The sequence below is a fragment of the Choloepus didactylus genome, chromosome 2, assembly GCF_015220235.1.
Source record: "Choloepus didactylus isolate mChoDid1 chromosome 2, mChoDid1.pri, whole genome shotgun sequence".
Taxonomy (NCBI): domain Eukaryota; kingdom Metazoa; phylum Chordata; class Mammalia; order Pilosa; family Megalonychidae; genus Choloepus; species Choloepus didactylus.
This window is the reverse complement of record NC_051308.1, coordinates 77,854,883-77,881,196: the sequence shown is the minus strand read 5'-3', so window position 1 is coordinate 77,881,196 and position 26,314 is coordinate 77,854,883. Positions and strand designations below refer to the sequence as shown.

Genomic DNA, 26,314 nt, shown 5'->3' with positions numbered 1-26,314 from the left:
CCATAGTTTTTGCAATGGTTTTATGGAATTGAAAATCACATCATATTTATAATCCATTAAGTCTTAAAAGTGACATGAGTTGTTTGATGACTATTAATCTTGTCTCCTCACTAGATGATAAGTTAGTCCCATGTCTTCTGTGACAATGGTTTTGCTTATAATGTCCAAGACAATCCATGATAAAAAGGCATTGTCTCAATCCAATATTGAAATGCCAAGGTCCTCAGACCTGTACTACAGCCGGACAAAATAATCAGAATTGACACTGTCTCTCTGCCCTTTTAGCCCCAAAGCTCAAATAAGTTGGCCAATCAGGTAACCATTACTCTGGTGTCTTTCATTACTGAAGCCCTCCCCAGTCGTTTAACCCATTAGTCTCCTAATGATATTTAACCCTTAGCCCAGATTCTGTTATCAGTCATACCAAGGAAGCTCCCTCCCATCACCTAAAATTGCTAGGCTCTGTACTGTCCTGCTCACATTACTCTACCTGGATCATCTATCTCGTCACCTTCTGTGTGTGCTGGTCCCCAGGCTAATGATTGTCGCTGTAGGAAGTCATGGAACATCGCTCAGATGGCTTTCTATAAATTCAACTTTCCACCTCAACAGAGCCTATCCTGCTGCTCAGCAGTCATTTTGGTCATCACTTACTGATTCCTTAGCACTCTCGATATTGGGGATAATAGTCACAATAACTAGTGTGGCAGAGGCACCAACCTTGAACCTGATATAGCACTGGAGCAGAGTCCGAGGGAGGCCCCCAGATGCACTCTGCATTTACCCTTTACTTGCTGGCTAAGGGTTCTGGGAGAGAAACTGAGATCGCCTGGGCTGCAGCTCCTTACCAACTGATAAAGAAGTATGTCGATATTTTAACAAACTGTATAGCTCTATGGTTTGAACCAACTGAATATCAGCCCTGGTCTAAACTATGACTTTTCCAAAAACTGCCTCCCCGATTTTCTTGTCCCCTATTCAACATTAGCCTTGCTCTTTATTCATTCAGAAAATATTTATTGAGCATCAGACATTGCGCTAAGTGAATAAAACATATGAAAATCCCATCCTTGTGGATCTTACATTCTGGTAGGAGGAGGAGGAGACAGAGAAAAGAAAATGAATACAATAAGTAAATTATATAGTATACTTGAAGATGATAAGGGCTATAGAAGAAAAAAGGAGATGGTAAGGGGGTCAAAACTGGCAGGGTGGGTTGGGGGGTGCAGGTTAAGATTTTAGATACGGTGCAGGGGTTGGCCTCGTTGGGAAGGTGACTTGAAGGAGATGATGGATGACATGTGATGACTAAGGGAGAAAGCATTCAGGTCAGATGAAACAGATCATGCAAAGACATTTAGTGAGTCCTCATTACCCAGAGATGATTTAACTTCCAACCTCCTTCTCTACAGAGATCAAAGTTGTTAATAAATGATCTCTTTGGTCTTTCTGCCTTTCCACTTCCAAAACATCTTTACATTTTTCTCTTTTCTTTTGCATCTTAGGTAAATAAGTAGTGTCCCTCCTTCTTTCTAAAACTAATCTTTCCAGGTCTGTTTTCCCATATCTGCTCCCAGGACTTTCTCCTCTCGTTTACTCCTCTTTCTATCATCTGCAATTTCTTCCTATTTTGTCTCTTCAGCTATGCAGAGCAGAGGTCGTTTCTAAATTAAAAATACCTTCACGTAATCCAAATGTTTCTTCTAATCACAGGATATTTTTTCCTTTCAAAATCAAATTCCTTCTTGGCTAAGTGAAATAAGCCAGACCCAAAGGACAAGCATTGTATGATCCAACTTACAAGAAATATCTAGAATAAGCAAATTCATTGGGACAAAAAGTAAATCAGAGGTTACCAGGGACTGGGGGAGGGTAGAGAATGGAGAGTTATTGCTTTATGAGTACAGAGTTCCTGCTTTGGGTGATGAAAAAATTTTGGTAATGGATGGTGGTGATAGTAGCACAAAATTGTAAATGTAATTAATGCCACTGGACTGTATAAAATGGTCCAAACACTAACCAAAATGAAAAAAAAAATGTTATCAAATTCTTTCTACTTCCTCACCATACATATTCTTCTTAGCCTCTGATTTCTTCTTTCTACTCCCTTAAAACCTTAAAACAACTTAAACTTATCTCTCGAAGGTCAGTAATGATGCTTCATCTCAAACTCTTCATCTTTATCCCGTTGACAGCTCTGTCAATTGCAATTATTATTGTCCTGGGAAGACTTTTGATTCTGGAAAGTAATATCCACCTACAATTACTTGTATTAAAATCAGTATTCAATTTGTTAAAGTTGTAAAGTTTAAAACCCCACCTTTAGGTTCAACTTAACTCTATTTATAAATCTAATTATTTTAAAATATGAAAGATCAATTTTACTTGTTTCTAGGTTAATAGTCAGTTAACTTATAAATTCAAAAATATTAAATTCCCCTAAAACATTTTAAACTCTGTTTTCAAAGTTAACATTTCTATTCAAACACTTCAAATATCTGACAGCCTAGGCTTTCAAATCCAAAAAAGCACAATTATCACAACACTTAACCAGCACATACACCCAAATTGTCACAAAAATTATAAAATATATCCCTAAACTAATATGAAAACAAGAATTCTATAAATTTGAGCTACATTATCTTCTGTTCATTTCCACGGTTGCAGAGTCTCTTATTCAACCAAGGATAGCAGATTTTCCATCTTACTAGGCTAAAAACTCAGGACTGCTAAAAACTCTATTTGGGTCTTCAAAGATTCTAAACTTAGGGCCACTTCCTGAGTCCTATTTTATAGTAATGGGCCTTCTGTGGCCTACCCATTTTCTTGCAACCTAGGATATTAACTGCTCTCACACTCATTTTTAAAAACAGGTAACCTATTTTACAATCTTGATTGCCGATTGTGATTTGATAAGAATCTCCTTTCTGTCTGTGGATTCTTGTCTTTCTTTTGACTTCCCTTTTATTGCTTTTTTATTGACAAACCCCTTGAAATTAGATGGTTTTAATTAATATTGACTGTCCTTTCCTTTTTTGAAAGTTGCCCTTGCTTTCATGAGGCTTCAGTCTCCTGGATTTTCTCTCACCTGTTTTCACTGCCTCTTTTATTCTCTGATCCTTTGCTGTCTCTTCTTCCCAGCACTGCATGTAGATGAACATTCCCTAAAGTTCAAAGCTCAGCCTTCTAGTTGTCTTTATATTCTATCCCCGCTGGGATCTTCAGCTACTTCAACTATCAGCTTATAACCATGACTTTCCAATCTGTATCTCTATTTCCAATTTCCTTGCTGAGCTCTGGACATTTGCTGGACATTCACACTTAGATTTCTTGCCTTTAATTCAAACTCAATTAAAATGAAATTCTTTGTTTTTTTCACAAGCCAACACCCCTTGGAACTTCCCTTGTTGATATTAGCAATCTCTGTGGACCTAGACATGAAAAGTAGTGAGGGGCAAGAAAATCAGTAGGAATAATGGAAGAATATTAACATGTCTGGAATAGAACTTTCAGAAGAAACAAAACTCCAAAACCCCAGGGCTTAGTAGTTGTATTCCTGATCTCTTGCAGATATGTTTCCTGCTAGATTTAGTTGCTATGGAACAGTTGCCCTGGACCAAATTAAAGCTCTGTGACTCTCTGTTGGGGAAAGAGGAGCTTTCTGGTGAGTTAAAGCTTTTCCCACTAAGTTAAAAAAGCTGTTTTAATAAATCTCAAGAGGTTTTACTATTAGAAACATCCAGGCTGATACACTAACGTCAGGGAAACCACAGCTATCCGGAGTGGGGGTATCCTCAAAAACCTTAGAGATTTCTTTGACTTCTCTTCCTCACTTCTCTATTCAGTTTGATACCAACTCAGATATTCTTTCCTTAATGTCTCTCAAATGCACATATTCCTTTCCACTCCCTATACCCCCACTCAGGTCCAGGTTCTTATTGCCTTATTTCCAAAGTATTTTGGCCAGTATTTGCTAATCTCCTTGCCAATGGTTTTTCCTGCTCCAATGATCATATCTTGTGGTCAGAAAGGACCTTGAAGTAAGCTGGCCCAAAGCCCATCTACCACTTGAAACAGTTATTCAGTGTCTTTTACTGCTCCTTTAAACTGGAATAATTAAGCCATCTCAAGCACAGCTATGAAGTTGAGTACCATAATACTCCCTTCTTTCAAAACCTCCAATGGGCTTCCTGGAGTAAAGTTTGAACCCCTGACCTCATATGTAAGTAAGGCTCATGCAATATAATTGTGATCAGTTTCTTCAGCCTCCCACCTCCCCAGCCTCTCTACCACCCATAGCAGACCACTTTAGTTCCCCAAATGCACCATACAGCTTAACTCTTTTGCTCACTTGGTTCTCTCAATTCTGGAATGCTCTGTTCTCCTGCTGTCAAAATCCTGCTTATCCTTCAAGATCGAAGTCTCAAATGCCCTGTTTGAAATTGTCTCCCTCTTTCAGGCCCTATAACATTTCATTTTTGTGGGAGAATAGCTTCACTAGAAGCTGTGCATATGTTTGTCTCCCTCAGAAAACTGTACGCTCCTTGAGGACAGCCATCATTTGGTATTATTTTTTGCTTTTCTTGAGAAATTCTTGAGAAATTGAGAATTCCTTATTCTCCTGACTTTCTGCTTTTTTGACATTTCCATTGGTTGTACACATGACAAAGTATTTTTATATAGATATTAATGAAACATTCTCTCAATCTCTCTCTCTGTACTAGAAGAGGTTGCGAGGTTGAATTCTTGGTACTGATGATGGTAGCAATTACGTTACAGCTGTACCCCTGGCACAGAACTGCACGGGCAAACTGTAACTTCTAGTGCTTGGTGGTAGCAGCAGTGTCCTCATCAGACCTGTGCATGGGACATGGTTTGGGGCATTGTTCCTAAAAAATTAGATTTGAGCCTCATTCTCCAACCATCTCAACTATTCTATTAGTTACTTCATACCTTTTAATAAAACTCCTTTTCCACTCAGTTCAGCCAAAGTCAGCTTCTGTTGCTTACAACCAAGAACTCTTAAACCAATGAATATTATTTTCTTAATTCCCTACAGAGCAACTAAGTCAAGGTCATAATACTTAAGATTTTACTGAAGGTTCAGGATAATACCATGGAAATACAACACTGAGAGTAACCTATGACGGCTACTAGTTTATTACTGCTATTGGGGCGTACAAACCCAGTTCAGGCTCCTAGAGACCATTTCATAGGCCTCTGTGCCTGGTTTCTGGCATGATTACATGTGCAGAAGCCAGCTTTATCCGTACTAGGGCCAACTTCCCATGAGGCACAGTAGCCTCAGAGCCTAGGGCCTGCAATACTCTTAGGGGCCCATGAAAATGTTTTAATTTAAAATGATTTAAATGGAAGAAAAATGCATATAATTATAATTAAAGTATAATAACTGCTCCAGCCTAGATTATTTTTGTCTTTACAACAATGCTGTCGCAGAATATAATTTTCTTTTTTATAGAGGAAAGGGCCCATGACAGCTAAAGTGCCTAGGGCCCGCAAAAGTCATAAGGCAGGCTTGATCCTTATTATCCAAAAGTGTCAGGAAAGAGCTCATCCCTTCAGAGTGAGGTCTAGAAAGAGGAAAGAATCATTCCTCTCTTAAGCCAACCTCCCTAGTTGTCACTTCTTACCCTAGATTCTTTCTCTTTCCAGATATGATTGACAATGAGAATATTCACTCCCTTTAGAGAAAACCAGACCTTTTCTTCCCGTGACATAATGGTCCATCATCAATAGACTAAAAGACTAGAGAGTCAGAATTAAATTATGCATGTGCAGGACATCATAGTACAGTCCAAGTTGAACTGTGCCCATGTCCATTTTTCTTACCAACAAAAACTTTAGAGTTTCACCTCACTGGGTTCCCTGCTACATTTATTCATTTAACAAATACTTGTTTAGCACCTACTATATGCAGACACTTTTTCTAGGCACTTGGCATATACATCAGAGCACAAAGTAGATAAAAGTGCTTCCCTTAGTGGCACTTATAATGGAGAAGATAGACAATAAACAAATTTCATAATAAATATGTTAATTATATATTATATGGCAAGTGTGGCAGACTCTCCTCCTTTTTCATCATTCTTCCAGGGTGAGACCTACATAGCATGCTTCAGGATCTCCTCCTGATCTCCTTCCTGATCTAACTGCTGGGACAAGAATATACACATCTCCACAAAATCAATCAACAGTTTGCAGACAGATCACAGTTTGAATTCATTATTCCTCAACAACCATTCTTCCAAGGGAACATAGTTTGGAGATAGGCAGCCCTGTCTGTAACATCTTCAATTCCCACAGAGAACACATAAGCCCCTTGGAGTCATGGTTCTTCAAGATCCCCCATTAAGATTTCAGAATCTTAGTGTTAAGTTGTAAAAATGAGAAATGCACTTGCACACACACTGAGTGCTTCCCTCACTCACCTGTCGGCCACTGTACTCATACTCTATGTCTCTGCCTTCCTGTTTCTGTAGAAGAATTACCGACATCTCCTTCTAAAAGTGACTCTTTCCGTTTGTGCACTAGGCCCATCCCTTGTCACCTACCCCAGTAATTCTCTCTTCCCTCTCCCAACATTTTCAGGTGTTCTGTCTCTCCTGGAAATTTGCCCATAGTCCTTCAGTCCTAAAAAACCACCACCAACAAAACAAACCACAGCTTTCTTTCCATCCATTCTCTCCTAAAACCCCTCCAATCAGGTTTTGTCCCAACCAATCACAACGCTGCTTTTACTAATGACCTCCACATGGCTCAATCTCATGGTCCAATCCCCAACAATTTGGCCTGTAAGTGACATTTGACAGTGTTGATCACTCTTGATTCCTGACACACTTTCTCCATTTAGCTTCCAGGACAACCCACTCCCTTCTTTTTCTCTTTTCTTACTGACTGCTCCTCAGACTTCCTTGCTGTTTCTTTCTCGCCTCCCCAACCCCCTAACGTCAGAGTATCCCAAGGTTTGGTTCTTCGTCACTAGGAAATGTAGGAAAGCACATGAATCATTTGGTGGGCACTTACTGTATAACCTGCCACAGTTGCGATATAATATAATTAACATAGTTATTATAATAATTGTTTATTGTCTGTCTTCCATACTGTAAGTGCCACGAGGGCAGGAACTTTTGCTTACTTTGTGCTTTGATGTATGACACCCATGTAGATAAAGTGCCTGGTACAGAGTAGGTGCTAAAAAGTATCTGTTGAATGAATAAATGTAGCAGGGAGTCCATTGAGGCAAAACTCTAAAGTTTTGTTGGTAAGAGAAATGGACATTTTAAAAGTTGTCAGCCACTTTTATTTCTAGTGAAGAATATAAAAAAAAATCCACTATGGTGGTGGAGCTTTGTTCAGAGGTTCAGAGAATAATCACGTGGCCTGCTCCTTTTGCTTATGTGATATGTGACAAGGAGTCAACAGTTATTCTTGGGTTAGACACAGGATGCACAACTCAAATGCCTTTAGGAGCCAGGCAAGTAAAAGTGAAGAAAGCTAGATATAAGTGAATATGGCTATAAGTGAGAGTTAAAGTGAGTGTCTTAGTTTGCTAATGCTGCAGAATGCAAAACACCAGAGACGGATAGGCTTTTATAAAACGGGGGTTTATTTCACTACACAGTTACAGTCTTAAGGCCACAAAGCGTCCAAGGTAACACCTCAGCAATCGGGTACCTTCACCGGAGGATGGCCAATGGCATCCGCTAAACCTCTGCTAGTTAGGAAGGCAGCTGGTGTCTGCTCCAAAACTCTGGCCTCAAAACGGCTTTCTCCCAGGACGTTCCTCTCCAGCAAGCTTGCTCCTCTTCAAAACATCACTCCCAGCTGCACTCCATTTCCTCCCCCCCCCCCAGTCAGCTCATTTATATAGCTCCACCGATCAAGGCCCACCCTGAATGGGCGGGGCCACACCTCCATGGGAACATCTCATCAAAATCATCACCGACAGCTGGGTGATTTTGCATTTGGAAAGATGATGTCATTTTGGGGTCCAGGGGGTGGAATGTGCCGGTTTGAATGTATTGTGTCCCCCAAATGCCATTATCTTTGTGGTCTTGTGGGACAGACGTTTTTGGTGTTGGTTGGATTTGCTTGGAGTGTGCCCCACCCAGCTGTGGGAGATGATTCTGATGAGATGTTCCCATGGAGGCGTGGCCCCACCCACTCAGGGTGGGCCTTGATCAGTGGAGCTATATAAATGAGCTGACTCAGAGAGAGGGAACTCACTGAGTGCAGCTGGGAGTGACGTTTTGAAGAGGAGCAAGCTTGCTAGAGAGGAACGTCCTGGGAGAAAGCCGTTTTGAGGCCGGAGCTTAGGAGCAGACGCCGGCTGCCTTCCCAGCTAACAGGGGTTTTCCGGAAGCCATTGGCCATCCTCCGGTGAAGGTACCTGATTGCTGGGGTGTTACCTTGGACGCTTTGTGGCCTTAAGACTGTAACTGTGTAGTGAAATAAACCCCCATTTTATAAAAGCCGATCCATCTCTGGTGTTTTGCATTCTGCAGCATTAGCAAACTAGAACAGTGAGTAAACCCAACTCAGCTAACAGTGGCCATGCAGCATGCAGATCCAGTTTTGTCAGAGCTTATGATTTTCAGAGAAACTGGAAATATATATTTTAAACTAAAATCTCTCCATTTAAAAATATTGGTTTAAATTCAGAAATCTCTGGCAGATAAACAAGCCAGGGCCAGATTTGCTTACACCTGCCAGTTCACTACCCCTAGTGAACAAAGAACCTTAAAGTCTCCTGGGAGTAAAATGGATCTAGATGAGCGTCAAAGTTGTTAGACTATCTTTGATATATACGAGCAATGGTAGGGAGTCGTGGTCGTTCCAGCAGTGGACATGATGACTTCAGATGGTGTAAGACTGCTGGTGTTCAACAACAGCACATTGTATCCAGGACAACAACAAAAGATGTCAGGTGGTAGATGGATCTAATTTTCTGCTTCTTTCTGAACAAGTTTCATGAAAACAGAAGTGACCCTGTGAATGAGTAGGATCCCATGAATCTTAATGGAAGTGGGGTAAACTCTGTAAAAGGCAGTCTGTAGGAAGACAAAACTGAAGTCAAAATAATTTACTTTAGTTATTAGAAGGAAATGTGGCATAAAGACTGACAAATAGATCAATGGAGAATAGAGAGTACAGAAATAGACCCATTCATATGCAGTCAATTGAATTTTTACAAAGGCACCAAGTCAGTTCCATGGGGAAAGGAAAGTCTTTGAAACAAATGGTGGTGTAATCTTGAAGAATGTATGAAAAAAAAAAATTTCAGCCCCTCACTGCTTCACACCATATACAAACATTAGTTTAAAATGATCATAACCTAAACATAAAAGCTAAAAATACAACGATTCTAGGAAAAAACATAGGAGAATATCTTTGTGAACTTGAGTTAGGCAAAGATTTCTTAGAACACAAAGAACTAACAGAAAAAGAAAAAAAAATTAAAATTGGACTTCTTCAAAAAACTTCTGGTCATCAAAAGACAATTAAAATAAGATGCAAGCATGTAAACTGGGACAAAATATTCTTAATACACATATCTAATGACTCCCGGGGAGGAATGTAGACCCGGCATCGTGGGACGGAGAACATCTTCTTGACCAAAAGGGGGATGTGAAAGGAAATGAAATAAGCTTCAGTGGCAGAGAGATTCCAAAAGGAGCCGAGAGGTCATTCTGGTGGGCACTCTTACGCACACTTTAGACAACCCTTTTTAGGTTCCAAAGAACTGGGGTAGCTGGTGGTGGATACCTGAAACTATCAAACTACAACCCAGAACCCATGAATCTCGAAGACAGTTGTATAAAAATGTAGCTTATGAGGGGTGACAATGGGATTGGGAAAGCCATAAGGACCACACTCCACTTTGTCTAGTTTATGGATGGATGAGTAGAAAAATAGGGGAAGGAAACAAACAAAGGTACCCAGTGTTCTTTTTTACTTCAATTGCTCTTTTTCACTCTAATTATTATTCTTGTTATTTTTGTGTGTGTGCTAATGAAGGTGTCAGAGATTGATTTAGGTGATGAATGTACAACTATGTGATGGTACTGTGAACAATCGAAAGTGCGATTTGTTTTGTATGACTGCGTGGTATGTGAATATATCTCAATAAAATGAAGGAAAAAAAAAGATTATGAATACTGAATCTTTATATAAAATTTTTTTTAGATACTAGGGTATTAGAATAGCTAGAAGAAAAGAACTGAAATGGTGGAACTGTAACCTATAACATTCTTTAAAATATGCTCTATGGCAACTTGTTAAATTGTACTTTGAAAGTTATCACCTTTCTGCATACATATTTCACAATAAGGAAATAATTGAAACTGTGGAACTGTAACCCATAACATTCTTTGAAATTTGCCCTCTTACTTGTTACATCATACTTTGAAAGTTATCACTGTTATGTATATATGTTAAATTTCACAGTAAAAAAAATATATTAAAAAAATACACATATCTAATAAAGAAATTTTTATCCAAATATATAAAGGACCCCCACAAATCAAAAATAAAAAGACAAACAACCCAATTAAAAAAATAGGCAAATGACTCAAACAGACATTTCACAAAAGAATGCATACAAATGGCCAATATGCACATGAGATGGTACTCAACATGATTAGTCATGAGGGAAATATTAATTAAACCATGATGGAATTCCACTTCACACCCACTAAAAGGGCTAAAATTAAAAAGACATCAAATGTTGGCAAGGGTGTGGTAAAAGTGGAATGCTCATACACTGCTGGCAGGAGTATAAGATGAGACAACCACTACAAAAAACTGGGAGCTTCTTATAAAGTTATATATACACCTAATGATCCAATAATTCCACTCTTAGGTATTTACCCAACAGGATGACCATAGATGGATGCAAAAAGACTTGACCAAAAATGTTAATAGCAGTTTTGTTCCAAATAGCCAAAAACTGGAAACAAACTCAAATATCCATCAATAGGACCATGGATTTTAAAAATTGTGGTATCTTCATACAACAGAAAATTACTCAGGAGTAAAAGGAATGAACTACTTATGCAAAACTACTCATACAACAACACAGATGAATCTCTAAAATATTACACTGAATGAAAGAACCAGACACAAAAAGAATATGTACTGTATAATGCCATTTATATGACATTCAAGAACAGACAAAACTAATCCAGTGTGATAGAAATCAGAACAAGATTTCCCATGAGGGGTGAGATTGATTGGATGAGGGTGTGAAGGAACTTTCGGGGGGTGATGGAAATGTCTATATCTTGGTTGGAATGTTGGTAACATGGGTATATAAATTTGTTAAAACCTTTAGTTTCTGTGAATTTAACTGTATATAAATTTTACCTCCATAAGGAAGAAATATGACCATATTCTTACTCTAAGCTGGTTAAGAGAGACATATCATTTACAGGTGTTTGCATTTCCCTCCCTGACTGCTAGAATAGTGTACAGAACGCAATGATGCTCAATACATGTTTGAGAAAAGTCTAACGAACAAACCAATTGTTCTGTGGTTTTCAGACCAGACACATGAGACATTTGCTTAGCTTTTATTAGGCATGTGTTTAGTTTCCCATAGACACATCTTACAGAGAGAAAAATCTTCTTTCAGTGCTTTTCTTGAACTGGCAATGGTAGCTCTAGTTTTGAGCAAATAAATTCTTTTTGGCAGTCCATTGATGTGTTTGTGCAGGTGTTTGTATGTCTATGTTATAATCAATTGTCTTGGATTGTTCTCCCATGATAGATAGTGCCTAATTATTTTTTTAAGTGTCTTATTACACAAATATATTGTAAAAAATAAACTGCAAACTGAATCACAAATACTTTCAAGAAAGAATCTTTGCTCAGTTAATGATTGTCAAGATAATCCTTTCCAACAAGAGGAATGCCTGCAAATTTATTCCATATTGTACATTTTTTGTTTCCAACTTGTTTTCAAAGTAAACCACTTATTGTGAGAAACGTTTTCCCCACTAATAATTTAATTTTAATTGATTTTTTTAAGATTATATAGCCATAGATGGATTGCTCATGATGGGTTAATATGGAAAAAATATTTTTCTGACACATAGATCATTAAAATCAAATTATTTTTAATACTTGATTGTGACTTGAAATAATTGATTTTTTAAAGTTTTAGTTAAAAAAAGCAGATGGCAGACAAAGATGTGTTGCTTAATTCTAGCTAGTGAAATGTAATGTCTAAATTCCAGATGAGAATGGAGCAAATGGAGATGTGTAAATGTTCATGTTTACATATCAGAGCTGTACTTTCTAAGAATGTTTTGCTTTAGATTAAGTTAAAATTACTCAGAAAATATTGGATCTTTCTAAAAATGAAAATAAGTGTGTTTCAAAAGCCAAAAGTTATAACAAGTTCCAGATTAAGAAATGGAATCTTAATTAATTTGAAAAGAAGGTTGGAAAGTATTTACTCTAGTGTACAACCAGCCTAAAAAGAAAATTCTGAACCACCTACAGGTCCTGTTTCTCTACTTTAAAGTTGGGGCCACATTCCTCTCCCCTGTCTGCCGTGGGATGTCCTCCTCTGTTAAGCATACATGTGGTTTAAGTTCCCTCCATATATAAATCAATGCATAACAGATAATAAAATAGGAAGACTGTATTCCTATAGGCTTTTGTTTCTATTCTCTTAGCCTCTGCAAGTCTGATGATTTTTCCAGGTTAGCTTATCTATGTTACAGTAATAACAGAAGGCCAAAAACACAATGTACTTTAGAACCACAGTTTATCTCCACAAGCAATCAGCAGAGAACTTGAAAGAACCAATCTCTGCTGCTGAGTTCTTAGGAGCTTTGGAAAATTGAACCTACCATTTCACAGATCTGGGCTTTTTGTGCTATAGTCTTTCTCATCTAGAACAACTGTGTTTAGTAACTGGGGATTACTACAAAAGTATAATGAGCGTATTTACTACTTGGCTTATTCAGAAATTTATTCCTTTATTTTAGCACAAATATAGAAAATCTCAAGCACATTTTATTAGTTGAGGCAGGCTCAGCAATTATATAAGGGAGTTTAGGATAGCGGTTAAGGATATGGATTTGCCTTCCTTGTTACTTGAAGTGATTTGGGCAACTAAAAATTGCTCTAAATTTCCACTTTCTTAAACATAAAATGGTAATACTGATGGTAACTTCCTCACTGGGTTGGTGTGAAGATTAAATGAGATAATGCTTACAAAATACTTAGCATGGTACCTGACACAAAGTTTATGAGGTTGTTGGCTACAAGCACAGTTGAGAATTTACCAGCAACTTTTCTAATTTACAGTATTAAAGCTAATATTGCTATGACCAGAGCTCTATGAGAGATACTATTCCATAGTGTGCAATTAATAATGGGCCTTAAGGGAAGCTATTCCTATTGCCTTTAGTATTATTGACCTCATCACACATGGTTTGGGTCTGTCTCCCTCACTAGTTGCTGAATTCTTTGAGGATACAGCCTATGCCTTATGTCTCTTTGAGTTGTTGAGTCTGGTTAATTGTAGACTTTTGAGTGGAGGGGCTGCATAGGCAGTTGGAATATAAGTTTGGAGTTCAGGGGAGAGGTCCAATGAAGCCAAGGAAAAATTGGGAGATGTCAACAAATGGGTGGTACTTAGAGACATGTGGCTGAGTAGAAACACTCAGGGAGTGATTCCTGAGACTAAATCCTAAGACTAAATCCTGGGACAATCCAAGATTTAGAAGTTGGGAATATCAGGAGAGAATGAGCTGGAGAATGTCATAAGGTCAGAAAAGTTAAGAGAACCAAGAGAAAGCCAGCCATCTTATTCCAACCCTTAACTGTTTTTGGATCTTTTCATCTCACTCTCTGATTCCTCATATTTTTCCTAGGGACTTTTTCCCATTTTGGTGAGCTATTTGGATCCACTACTCCAGTTTTCCTCCCTGACCCTCTGCTTCTCATGATCCTTACAGCAATAATTCTCTATTTTGCATGTGTCTTCAGATTTAGCCCACCTGTAACTCTAGGAGATACGTCATAGGTCAGGGTGTCCCTTTGCCAGACTGAGCTCACATCAGCCACGCTGTACCTCGTCCTCATTCCCAGCTTCCTTTACTCGGGGAGGGAAGGATAGCTATTCTTGGTGTTCTTGGCTCCAGAATCCCTTGATTCAGATTTCAGATGGGTCCCGTGCACCCCCTTAAACTTGAACTCAACCCTGCTTTCCTGGAATTCCTCCTCACCTGTGGATTGTATTCTTGCTCCAGTTCTGGGTATTTGGCCCCTGTTCTGGTTTGCTAATGCTGCTGTTATGAAAAATACCAGAAATGGATTGGCTTTTATAAAGTGGGTTTATTTGGTTACAAATTTACAGTCTGAAGGCCATGAAAATGTCCAAACTAAGGCATCAACACAAGTATACTTTCAGCAAAGGAAGGCCAATGGCACCTGGAAAACCTCTGTTAGCAGGGAAGGTACGTGGCTGGCATCTGCAGATCCCAGGTTGTGTTCCAGCTCCTCTCTCAGCTTCTGTGCATTCTTCAAAATGTTGCTCTTGGGGTGTTTTGTCCTCTCTTAGCTTCTCTGGAGCAAAGTGTCAAAAAAAGTCTGCTTTCAATGGCTGTCTCCAAAATGTCTCTCTTGGCTATAACACCGAGCTCCTTCTGTTGGAGCTCTTACAGGGCTCCAGTGATTTAATTAAGACCCATGCTAAATGGGTGGGGCCACACCTCCACAGAAATAATCCGATCAGAGTTATCGCCTACAGTTGGGTGGGTCACATCTCCACCCAACCTAATCAAGACTGAAAACGTTTGTCCCCACAAGATTGCATCAAAGAACATGGCATTTTGGGGGACATAATACATCCAAACTGGCACAGCCACCATTGGCAATCTGTCCTTTTCAGCCAGTCCCCGAATCTTTTTATCTCTGCACACAAATGCCCCCACTCTACTCCAAGTGTGGTGGCCTTTTGAGCCATATTTGGAGGGAGGGCGAGTCCCCTGAATTGAGCCTAATATATTTCCTGAGGTTTATACCGTATAGTGAGCTCATGGTGTCTGGAAAATTAAAATTCCTGGAATAGAGGAGTGTAAAACAGGAAATTCAAAAATTTTGATTCTCAACCTCCAAATGGTAGCTGCTTCCAACAATCATGGGCTCAATAGGAATTTATCAAAGGAGTACTAAGGAGTCTAATTAGCACACACCACCTGATATTTCCCCTAGAGACTGCGGGATATAAATTAGTGGGAGGAGAATAGAGTCTCAAGATAATTACATAGGTCCTAGAACTGTGCACTCTTTTAAACGGCTGCTATTTGAGGGATCTGTAATCATTGATTGGTCCCTGTTTAGCCTCAATTCTTACCAAGTGAGGTTAGGAATGTTTAGGGAAATGCAGATTTAGGTCTAGCAAAAAGTTATTTGAATCTCTGATCTCCAAAGCCGCTACATATCTAGGTCTCTAGAAACAAACTAAAAAGTTTCCAGGTTCTACCTTTTCTATTTGCCTTGGCTCATGATATCTGATCTAGAAAAGCAGTTTTCTCTATCTCAATTCTTCAGTTAATAATAGGTAGATATGTGCTACATTTTGCATTCACTTTTATTGGATAAATTTATTTTTTATTTGTAATTTTATCTTTATTGCTTTTATAAAACACAATATTTTATTTCATTGGGAAACATTCAAACAATACAATAATTAATAAGTAATTTAGAAAGCAAAAGTTCTTGAAAGTCCTCCTCTCTTCAAATATAGTCCCTCTTAATAGTTTAGTGTATATTCTTTTGGATTTTTTTGTTCTACAAAAATGGCATCATATCATACACATTGCCAGGAAACTTTTTTTTTTTTACTTAAGAGTGTATCTTTGATATCTTTCCATGTCAGCACTTGAAGCGATGTCTCCTTTTTAATAGCAAGATGATGAATATACCAAAAAAACCAAAAACATTTGGGTTTTTACAATTAGAAGCAATGAAAACTCAATATGCATGTACATATTTCTTTGCACAGTTACATGACAACTTTTGTAGGATACATTTTTAAAAATTTTGAGAGATAACTGCCAAATTGCCCTTCAGAGGTTTGCCATTGTTCATGTACCTCAATAATGTTTGTGGTACCTTTGTTCATAAGCACTGACCAAAAGTGAATAGTATAATTGCTTTAACATGACAGGTAGAAAATTATATCTATACAAACTTGGATTTCCTAAATGTTATTGTAATGATTAAATTCTGATCCTATAGGCATGAGCTATGAAATGTGTTTGTTAAAAAAAATGATAAAAATAAAAATTTTCTACGGATTAAAATCTCTTAGAAAATATCTCTTCCTAGATATAACACATAAAACCTTAATATTCTGGGTTGACCAGAATGATTTTTCAAATGTACCTAAATTAGAGCTTACTATAGTAGGTTATTCAATGTGTATTTAAATGGTCTGCTTTTGTGGAGTGTAAAATGCTAATGACTCAGCAATGGATACCACTTTTTGATATAGCCTAAAGTTATAATTAAATTTTCTGATATGGGTGTGATTTGGCAGTTCTTTCAAATTCTTTAAGGGAAACAATTTTAAGAACTGTGTTAGATAAGAGATGTCTTTACTTTCCACCTTCTCACTCCACAGAAAACCATTTTAGTACCATCTTCTACATGGGAAAAATTAAAGTGTCCACAAAAGCATTTCAGCAAACCATAATTTGATTTAAATATCTTGCACTTTTCATCTGTGCTTTCCCACTGGAGTCTTCAAGCTTTCTTTTACAGAGGAATTTACATTTTAGCTTTGAGTTTTGATTTAAATTGTTTATTCCTTGTTAGTTTCCAGGATGAATCTGGATGTTCCTATATTCAATGCCAAGAAACAAATCTCATATCTTGCAGTAAACATTTTAAAAGAATGAAACCCTGCAAAGGCTTGTTTGAATACAATAAACTTTCTTCAAATCAGAATGCTAAAAGCCAGTAATTATTAAATCATATTGTTTTGAATTTGAAGGTGACCATCACAATAATATCTTGTTTATGTACTCCATTATAACTACAAAGAAACAGTTGGCTATTTGTGCTGCATCAGAATGAAAATTTTTATTCATTCTATTGCTTTTTTTAAACACATACTAGTTTATTTTTTTTATAAAATGCACTAACAGATGTTACGCAGAATGTAGCCACATCTGGGACATATAAAAAAAGACTACAAGTCTCCATGGGAGAGAAATAGCAATATTGTTTAGTTTTCCCCCACAAGTCTTTCTAACTAGCCCATTTCTGTTTAACTCCTTTAAGTTGAACAGCTAGTGGGTAAAAATAGCACCAATTATTTTGGTTTTCTTGGAAACATAAAAAGGAAAAGTGAACTAAAACACCTATGGAAACATCACAAACAGAAATGCACTATGCTGAAATACAAATAAAACTTCACTGAAGTTTGTGGCTAGAGCTGTATTTTTTCAGCTGAAAATGCCATAAATCTTGAGTCGCCTGTTTCCTGAGGCCACCTTGAATTATGGGTCTCTTTAGGCCTTACTGCAACGTTTCTACTTAACTTGGCTCTTCTCTTTGAAAGAAAACACAACACATCTAAAAGATGATAAATAAAGATTTTGGTAGAGGATATATTTTGGCATTTGTATATATAGACTATTCCAGTATTCTAGCCTACTTTTACTTTTAATTTTGTTTTGTGCTCTGAAAGCAAGTTATCGAGAAAACAAAATCTGCTGGTATTCTATCAATGGATCAGGTTCATAGACTATTATATTTAGCATCATTTCTAGCTTCTGGAAAATAGACCACACTGAGAACTGGGCTAAATAATCATATTGAGAGGAAGCTCTGGAGAAGTTTTGTCTCATATACTGCTTACTAACTAGAAAAAAAAAGAAAAATATTGAAGTTGTGTAAGCAGCACTGTGTGGGAAGGCAGGTATGGCATAATGGAAAATATTCTGGACTTGGTGTCAGATGACCTAAATTTGAGCCTCAGTTCTGACACTTAATAGCCTGATGTTGGGGAGAATTATTTAACCACAGAAGTCATAGTTTTCTTATCTAAAAGTAGGAGTATTACCTTGGAGGATTGTTCTGAGTATTCCATGAAATAATGGACAGAAAACTGATCTGTAAACTGGGATACATACATAGCATATTATTAACAGGCTATTGGTGGCCTGCAATTTTCATTTCAGATGAGCAGATAACAGTTAGATAAATGGAGCAGCACTGAAAAGAAATCCATGTGGTGGATATAGAATAGGCAGCTGTGAATTTCCATTTAAGATATATTGCCTAAACAGAGAAAGCCTCTGGAAGGACTAAATGCAATCTTGTTAGAAAATTATGCACTTAGATGATAAAAGTGAGAAAAACCAAGTTTGTATGTGCTATACTATTTCATATACATGGCAGGGATGAAAGAATACGAGTCTTTTTTTTTTTAATTAAATTCAGTTTTATTGAGATATATTCACATACCATACAATCATCCATGGTACACTATCAACTGTTCACAGTACCATCATATATTTATGCATTCATTAACCCAATCTATTTTTTTAATTCAGTTTTATTGAGATATATTCACATACCTTACAATCATCCATGGTGTACAATCAACTGTTCACAGTACCATCATATAGTTGTGCATTCATCACCCCAATCTATTTTTGAACATTTTCCTTACATCAGAAAGAATGAGAACCAGAATAAAAAATAAAAAAAAGAACACCCAAATCATCCCTCCCCATCCCACCCTATTTTTCATTTAGTTTTTGTCCCCATTTTTCTACTCTTCCATCCATACGCTGGATAAAAGGAATGTGAGCCACAAGCTTTTCATAATCACACTGTCACCCCTTGTAAGCTACATTGTTATACAGTCGTCTTCAAGAGTCCAGGCTACTGGGTTGGAGTTTGATAGTTTCAGGTATTTACTTCTAATTATTCCAATATATTAAAACCTAAAAAAGGATATCTATATAGTGCATAAGACTGTCCACCAGGGTGTCCTTTTGACTCCATTTGAAATCTCTCAGCCACTGAAACTTGATTTTGTTTCATTCCGCATCCCCCTTTTGGTCAAGAAGATGTTCTCAATTCCATGATGCTGGGTCCGGATTCATCCCTGGGAGTCATATCCTGCATTGCCATGGAGTTTTACACCCCTGGGAGTCAGGTCCCACGTAGGGGGGAGGGCAGTGATTTCACCTAATGAGGTGGCATAGCTAGAGAGAGAGGGCCACATCTGAGCAACAAAGATATGCTCAGGGGGAGACTCTTCGGCACAAGTATAAGCAGGTTTAGCCTCTCCTTTGCAGTAATGAGCTTCATAAGGGCAAGTCCCCATGATAGAGGGCTCAGCACATCAAACCACCATTCCTCTATGTTTGTGAGAACATCAGCAACAGTCCAGGTGAGGAAGTCCAACACTTCTGCATTTTCCCCCAGCTCCGCAGGGAGGCCCTGCACATATATTTTTATTCTCTGCCCAAATTACAGAATACCAGTCTTTAATTCTCCTACCTCATATTTATTAAGCACCTACTCTGTTCCAAGCATTGTGCTAGGCTCTAGGGATACACCTGTGAACAAAACTTCTGTTCTCAAGGAACTGACATCCTCTTCATATTAACATTTTTATTCTAAGCATTTAGCAAAGTGCTTGGCACATAGAAGATGCTCAATAAAAGTTGACTGAGCTGAACTAATCTAATTTTGTAGCATTACTATAGCAGAAAGCCAGTAAAGAGTTTATTTTTACGATAACAGACATGCTGCCAAGTTCATTATGTAATTAATATGGTACTACTTCTGGTCTTGAGGGAAAAGTATATTTTTAACTAGAGGTTTAACTATAGTTATCCACCTATAATATGATATTTATGTTATGTAGTGTTCATTTAATGTTATCCTACTTAAAATATGATTCTCATCCCCTAACTGGACATTTAACATGCAGGCAGAGCATAGTAGAACATTTTCTTCAGGATGATATCCTTTATGGCAGTTCAAAAGATTAGTGAAAGGAATGTAGTGTGGATATGTTAAATTACTCTTGGTACACTGACTATGGACTTCATATTGATTTAATATACAACTAAAAAAAGGGAGGAAACATGAAGTCCACTCTATAAGACAGTCAACTCTTAAATGCAGAGAGGCTTTTGTTTGTTTGATTGATTCCTTGCCACTTTCCCTTTGTCATTTTTGATCAATTTTTAAAATCTATTTTTTAAATAGAAAACTTCTGTATATAGAATTCTATCTTTTTAAAAAATGTTTATTCTAGTAACACATATACAACATAACTTTTCTCCTTTTAACCACATTCACATATATAATTCGCTGCTGTGAATTACATTCCCAATGCTTGCTATCAGCACCACCATCCATTACCAAAATTTTACAATCAACCCAAATAGAAACTCTGTACAATTTAAGCAGTAACTTCCCATTTCTTACCAGTGGCGGTTTGAAGCTGTTATGTACCCCAGAAAAGGCCATGTTCTTTTAATCCATTCCCATCCTATTGTGGATGGGACCATTTGAGTAGGTTATTTCAATTGAGGAGTTGCCCCAAGGTGGGTCTTAATCGTTTTACTAGAATCCTTTATAAGAGATGAAATCTAGAGAACTCAGAGAAGCCCCAGAGAAGCTGAGAGACAAGGACATACCCACAAAAGCTGAGAGAGGAAGCCACTGAAGCCAGAAGCTGAAAACAAGGAAACCAGGGAAAAAAAGGACCAGGAGACACTGGCCTTGTGCCTTCCCTTGTGACAGAGGTGTCCCAGATGATGGCAGCCTTTCCTCAGAGAAGGTATTGTCCTGCTGATGCCTTAATCTGGACTTTTCCATGGCCTTAGAACTGTAAATTTGTAAGGTAATAAATCCCCAATGTAAAAGCCAACCCATTTCTGGTATATTGCTTTCTGGCAGCTCTAGCAAACTGAAACACTACCCCTTGTAACCTATATTCTACATTCTGACTCTATGAGTTTGCTCATTCTAAATATTTTGTATCAGTAAGATCATACAATATTTGTTCCTTTCTGTCTGGTTTTTGTCACTCAACATGATGTCTTTAAGGTTCATCCATGTTGTCACATGCATCTGGACTTCATTCCTTTTTCATGGCTGAATAATATTCCACTATGTGAACATACTACATTTTATTTATCCTTTCATCAGTTGATGGACACTTGGGTTGCTTCCGTCTTTTGGCAATTGTGGATAATGCCTCTATGAACATTGGTGTGCAAATATCTGTTTAAGTCCCTGCTTTCAATTCTTTTAGGTATATACCTTACTAGTGGGATTGCCGGGTCATGTGGTAATTCTATACTTAACTTTATGAGGAACCTCCCAACTGTCTTCCACAGTGGTTGCACTATTTTAAATCCCCAGGAACAATGAATAAGTGTTCCTATTTCTCCATATCCTCAGAGAGTTTGTGTTTGAAAGCATAACTTTCTTGAGGTCACTCAAAGGCCAGTTTTTAGGAATAAAACTTCTTGGAGTTTTCATAGCCTCTAGGAGCTGACTAGTGGAGTCAGGGTGGCTGGCATTAGAATAGTTCACCAATATCCCCAGTTCTCCTCCTGAACAACTCAGTCCCTTTACTGATGGGTGGAGCTATGTAACTAGGTCCAGCCAATGAAATATGAACAATGAAAATATGTTTCCCCTTGCAAGCCAAGTCTATGAAAAGTTCATCGATACTCCTCAGTTTCTTTCTTGCCTTGCCACAGCAACTGGATTTCTATGTTCCAAGTGATGCAGCTACAAGATGGTGGAAACTCTGTCAATCTGGTTCTTGAAATGACTGGAACAGAGCAAGACTGTGAAGGATGAGTAAGCAATAAATTTCATGGTAATGCATGGAGACTTTGGAGATGTCTGTACTACACTAAAACGTCACCTTCCTGATTAATTGAGTCAGGGAAGGCCCTTACTACTCTCAGTGCTAAGGTTCTGAGTAAGAAAGAAGATAGATAAAATGAGTTCCATTAATTTGTCAGTAATGTCTTTCACATTAAGGATGTTAGCCTGAGGTCTAGCTTTTTAATCACATTTAATCCAGATATCCCATAAATTTTCCATTTTTCCACTAATTCCCCTGTGAACCTTTTTTAAAACACTATATTTAACTCTCATCCACAATGTTCCTGTGCCTTCTATAAATGATCACTTTTCTCAACGTCAGTTGAATTGCTTAATGTAACCACACATCATGATTTCAACAAGCATTTTAACTAGATCAAAAAGATTCTAAATTAGGAACATTCTGTCTTTAATTGAACTACATATACAGTCATGAAAGAAGAAGGGAGAAGCTTCTGCAACTGCACTGTCTCTAGAAAACACACTTTATAAGAAGGGAGAAGCAGAAGCATTCCTGATTGTTTTGATTTGTTTTTATACATTGGAGCGTAACCTTGAAGAACTTGTAAAGTCAGAGAATTGTCATTTCTTATTTAAAACTGTAGATAGTAGGTGAAAGTTTTCAAATTACTGAAAAAAAATAATGCTTTGCTCTTGTTTACTTTGACGGATTGTTAGGTAGTATACATAATGTGTTGTCTTCAATATTTTAACGTCTGTCCTCTTTCTTTCCGTTTATCCAAAGCTATCCGTCAAAGTCCAAATCAAATCCTAGCTCCCCAGGAAATCTTCCCTGAACCCATCAGCTGGAATTGATCCTCTCCCCACCCCCAAAATCTTATGCAAATTCATATCATTTATTTGGCATTGCTTGTAGAGAGTTTTATAGAGCCCAGGAGCTGGAAAGGATCTAAGAATCACTTGGCACAATTTATTCATTTCGAAAATGAGGACAGTGGTTATGTAATTTACTTAATCACAATGGAGATTAAAAACTTAGGTTGCCCAATTCCCAGTGCAGTGTCCATCCCTCTATGCCATAAGTGCTTTCATATTTACCCTCTGCTCTTATTGATCATCTTTGAAGAGAACACCACATCTCACCAACAGTACTTCTTGAGGTCACCGGACTCTGCCTTCATTTTTACTTCTTCAGCTCATACCTAACTTACCTATGTTAAGCACTGAATAATTGCTTTTAGAATATCTGGTTGTATTTTAGGTTTGGTTTTATTTAATCTATTACCTCTGATATCTTCAAGTTCAGAAGATAATACTGGGAGGGGCCCAGGAGACAGGAATAAAACAGCAGCGAAGTAAATAGCAAATTGCTTACATACATCCAACAATATGCTTCTAGAACCGAAGGTCATTTTCCCCTGGAATAATTAGATATTTCAGGTTCACTCTGCAAGTATGCAAAGTGTGTGTCTGCTGAGTGGGGGTGGCAGGGTGCCGAAGTTCAGGTGAAGTTGCAGAGGTTTAAGTAGAAATGAGGATTTCTACTGGGTGGGGTGGGTGTAGAAGGAAGTCACCCGAGAGCAGAAACCTGAGCCCAAACCCCATCGAGCCAGCCAGGGAGGCAACATGGGTGGGCCCAGACAAGGGTAGTCACCGCTCAGGGCGTGAGAATGGCAAGATTGAAAACGCGCTGTCATCCAAGGAGCCTTGCCCGGGAGCTGTGAGGGTCCCGCGCAGGGCGCTGGGGGCGGGGCTGGTGGGCACGGGCGGGGCGCGGCTCTGCTCTGGCTCTCCAGGCCAGCACGCGGCGACGCCCCCTCCCCTCGCGCAGCGGGCCTCCCCGCGCCGTGCACGTCCCAGTCCCGCGCCTCCTCCCCCTCGCCCGCTCCTTCCCGCCCTCTTCGCAGCGCCGGCCGAGCCGGCCTCTCCTCGGTCTCTCATGAATATTGAGCGGCCCCTGTTGTATTTCCCGAGCTCCATTGCGGAAGCCAAGACTCGCCATATTGTGCGGCGGCGCCGGCGGCCGCGGCTTGCACCAGAGTCTCGCTCCGGCCGCGGCCAGCGGAGCCCGAGCTGGGGCAGGAACCGGTGAGTGGGACCGGCAGGGAGGGGAAGGGCGCGGGAGCTGCAGGCCTGGGACACGCGACTCTTCGGCTTTTCTGCGGCCGGCGGCCTTGCGGCGGGTGTGTGTGTGTGTGTCCGTGTCCGTGTGTCCGCAGGGGTGTGAGGGGAGATGGCGCCGCCGCCCCCGGCCGCTCTCGGGGCGGGGATGACGGGGGAGAGGCGGGTTCTCATTGTTCCTATTCGGGGGTTTTCCGGGGCTGGGGCGGGGGGCGACTGAGCCTGGTTTTCCGCGGAGAGCTGGAAGTCTTTCCTTCGCAGCGAGTTCTTCGTTACCCGCTCCTCAGCGCAGAGGCCGGAGCTGCGGTGCGGCCCCCAACGCCTCTCCGTCCCACTCCCGAGGTGGACGGCGTGGAATGTGGGTTTGTTCCGCTGGCTTCCCCTTCGCAGGCCGGGGTGTGTGTCTGCACCGTGGGGGTGTGATAGGGGCGCTTTGTGCTGGTAGCCCCCTACCCCGCGGGGGTCGAGCCAGGGTTTGTTACTCAGTGTGGGGTTCCTTGTAGGTTGCGGGGTGACCCCTCCTGGTTGCAACATTCCTGGAGTATCGCCTGCCTGCTCGCGAGTATCTGTTGCTGCTTTCTAAAGCCGGAGGTTGCCCCGGAGGAGTCGTGGGGGGAGGGGGTATCTTGGTTTGTTTCTCTTGGAAGTCATGGGTTTTGAACCCAGTCGTTTGCGCTGAGGTCTTAATGGTACCTGGTGTCGCCGGGGAGCTCTCATCCTAGTTGTCAGGATCATTTCCCTCTTACAGAAAAGGCGCCTCCCTGCTCCCAGATATACTACTGGTAAAATTTAGTCTCAAACTTTGAGGTTCATTTAGATTATTTGTCCATTTATACCAATTATAGGCTCATGTCCTTGAATCCCCTTTGGGTACCCGGTGTACGGCCGTCAGAAGTTTTACAGTATGAGTACCTTTATATTGTAAAATCGTTTGAAAATGTCAGTTTTTTCAGGTGTGTAAAGAAATTTGCCTTAGTTTTGCATTCAGCGTTTTAGTAATATGCTTTTTTTAAAAAAAAAAAATCGATGCATGATTTCAGTGTTAAAACTAACGTTTGAGCGATTTGCACTACATAATCTGTTGGTGGTTCCAAGATGATCAGCTGGAATATTTAGTGCAGTTAATAAAATCTGTTTTCTTCACTTACATTAGGGTGCAGTTGTTGAATATTCCACTATTTTAGATTGCTGTTAGATCGTTGTTCTTAAAATGAATATTTGATCCTTTGATTTGTAAAGAATTTAGTTGGCAGCAGTATGACGCTTGGCTACTGCTTTTTTCCACCTGAAGTTTCTACTTGTCTCAATCAACAGGTAATTTTAAAAATCTTGATTGTATACTTGAAACTCACCTTTTAGTAAAGTAATGGGTAGTTAAATAAGGCTCGATTTTCCAGAGGTAGTATAGGAAATATTGCCCCCTCGCTTTTCTGAGGATTTGAGTTACTTATTTTCCTCATGCACTGTTGTGGAATCCACATTTGAGGTTAATTACAGTAGGTGTGAGAGTGAAGTGAAGAATTTATGGAGTAAAATTGCCTGAGTCAGACTGGTCCATTTGAGTATTTGAAAAATATGCTGATAGTCCTCTTAAATGTGCTGCTTAGGAAAAAATCCCGAATTAGAATCACAAACATAATATTGTAGACAGGGCAGGCATTCAAAATACTGGGAATTTGAGTTTTTCTTTGCTTTTCTGGAACACTCAGACAGCTAGCTCCTGTGTTTGAGTGGATAGAAATATAGACCAGGTCAGCCAAACATCTGTGGAATATCATTTGTCTATTACTGGCCTTCAGTGTGTGGTGTCAGGTCTATCTCCTTAATCTGATTTATTCATGATTTGTATTTATATTATGCCATTTTTGGAGTAAGGTGATACATTTCTAATGAATTATATATTGCCAGATGTTTCGGTGACAGTTTCATTTCTATACATTAGAAATGAAGCATAATTCCTTCCAGCAAGAGAAGTGAGTTAACATTCAACTGTACTTTGTTAAAATTGTGGCAGCGTTTCTACTATGACTTAAAGCACCTTATAATTTTGTGATGGCGCATTTATTAAATTCTGGAAAAACTAAACAATGCATCCTAGTTTGCCATTTTTAAAAAAGGAGAAATACTAATGAGATTACATACATATCTACAATTGATTTTTAAAATATTTATTTTATTTTTATTAAAAGATAAACTAATAATTTGAAAATGTTTTCCCACTCATATTTAATGAAATAATTTTCATGCAGAAAGTACAGAGTTACCATATATCCCTCCTGTGCACACAGTTTTCCCTGTTAACATTTTTCATTAG

At 39.0% G+C, this 26,314-nt stretch overlaps 1 protein-coding gene across 2 annotated transcripts in view; it reads left to right on the top strand.

Annotated features, from left to right (window-relative positions):
* Positions 1 to 23,683: 23,683 nt before the first annotated feature.
* The window catches only part of RNF2 (ring finger protein 2), a 71,111-nt gene continuing 68,480 nt past the window's right edge, over positions 23,684 to 26,314 (top strand). For both annotated transcript variants that reach the window (XM_037825174.1, XM_037825173.1), the window contains exon 1: positions 23,684 to 23,967. The gene's annotated coding sequence lies outside the window, so the exon portion shown is untranslated. The remainder of the gene's footprint in view (positions 23,968 to 26,314) is intronic.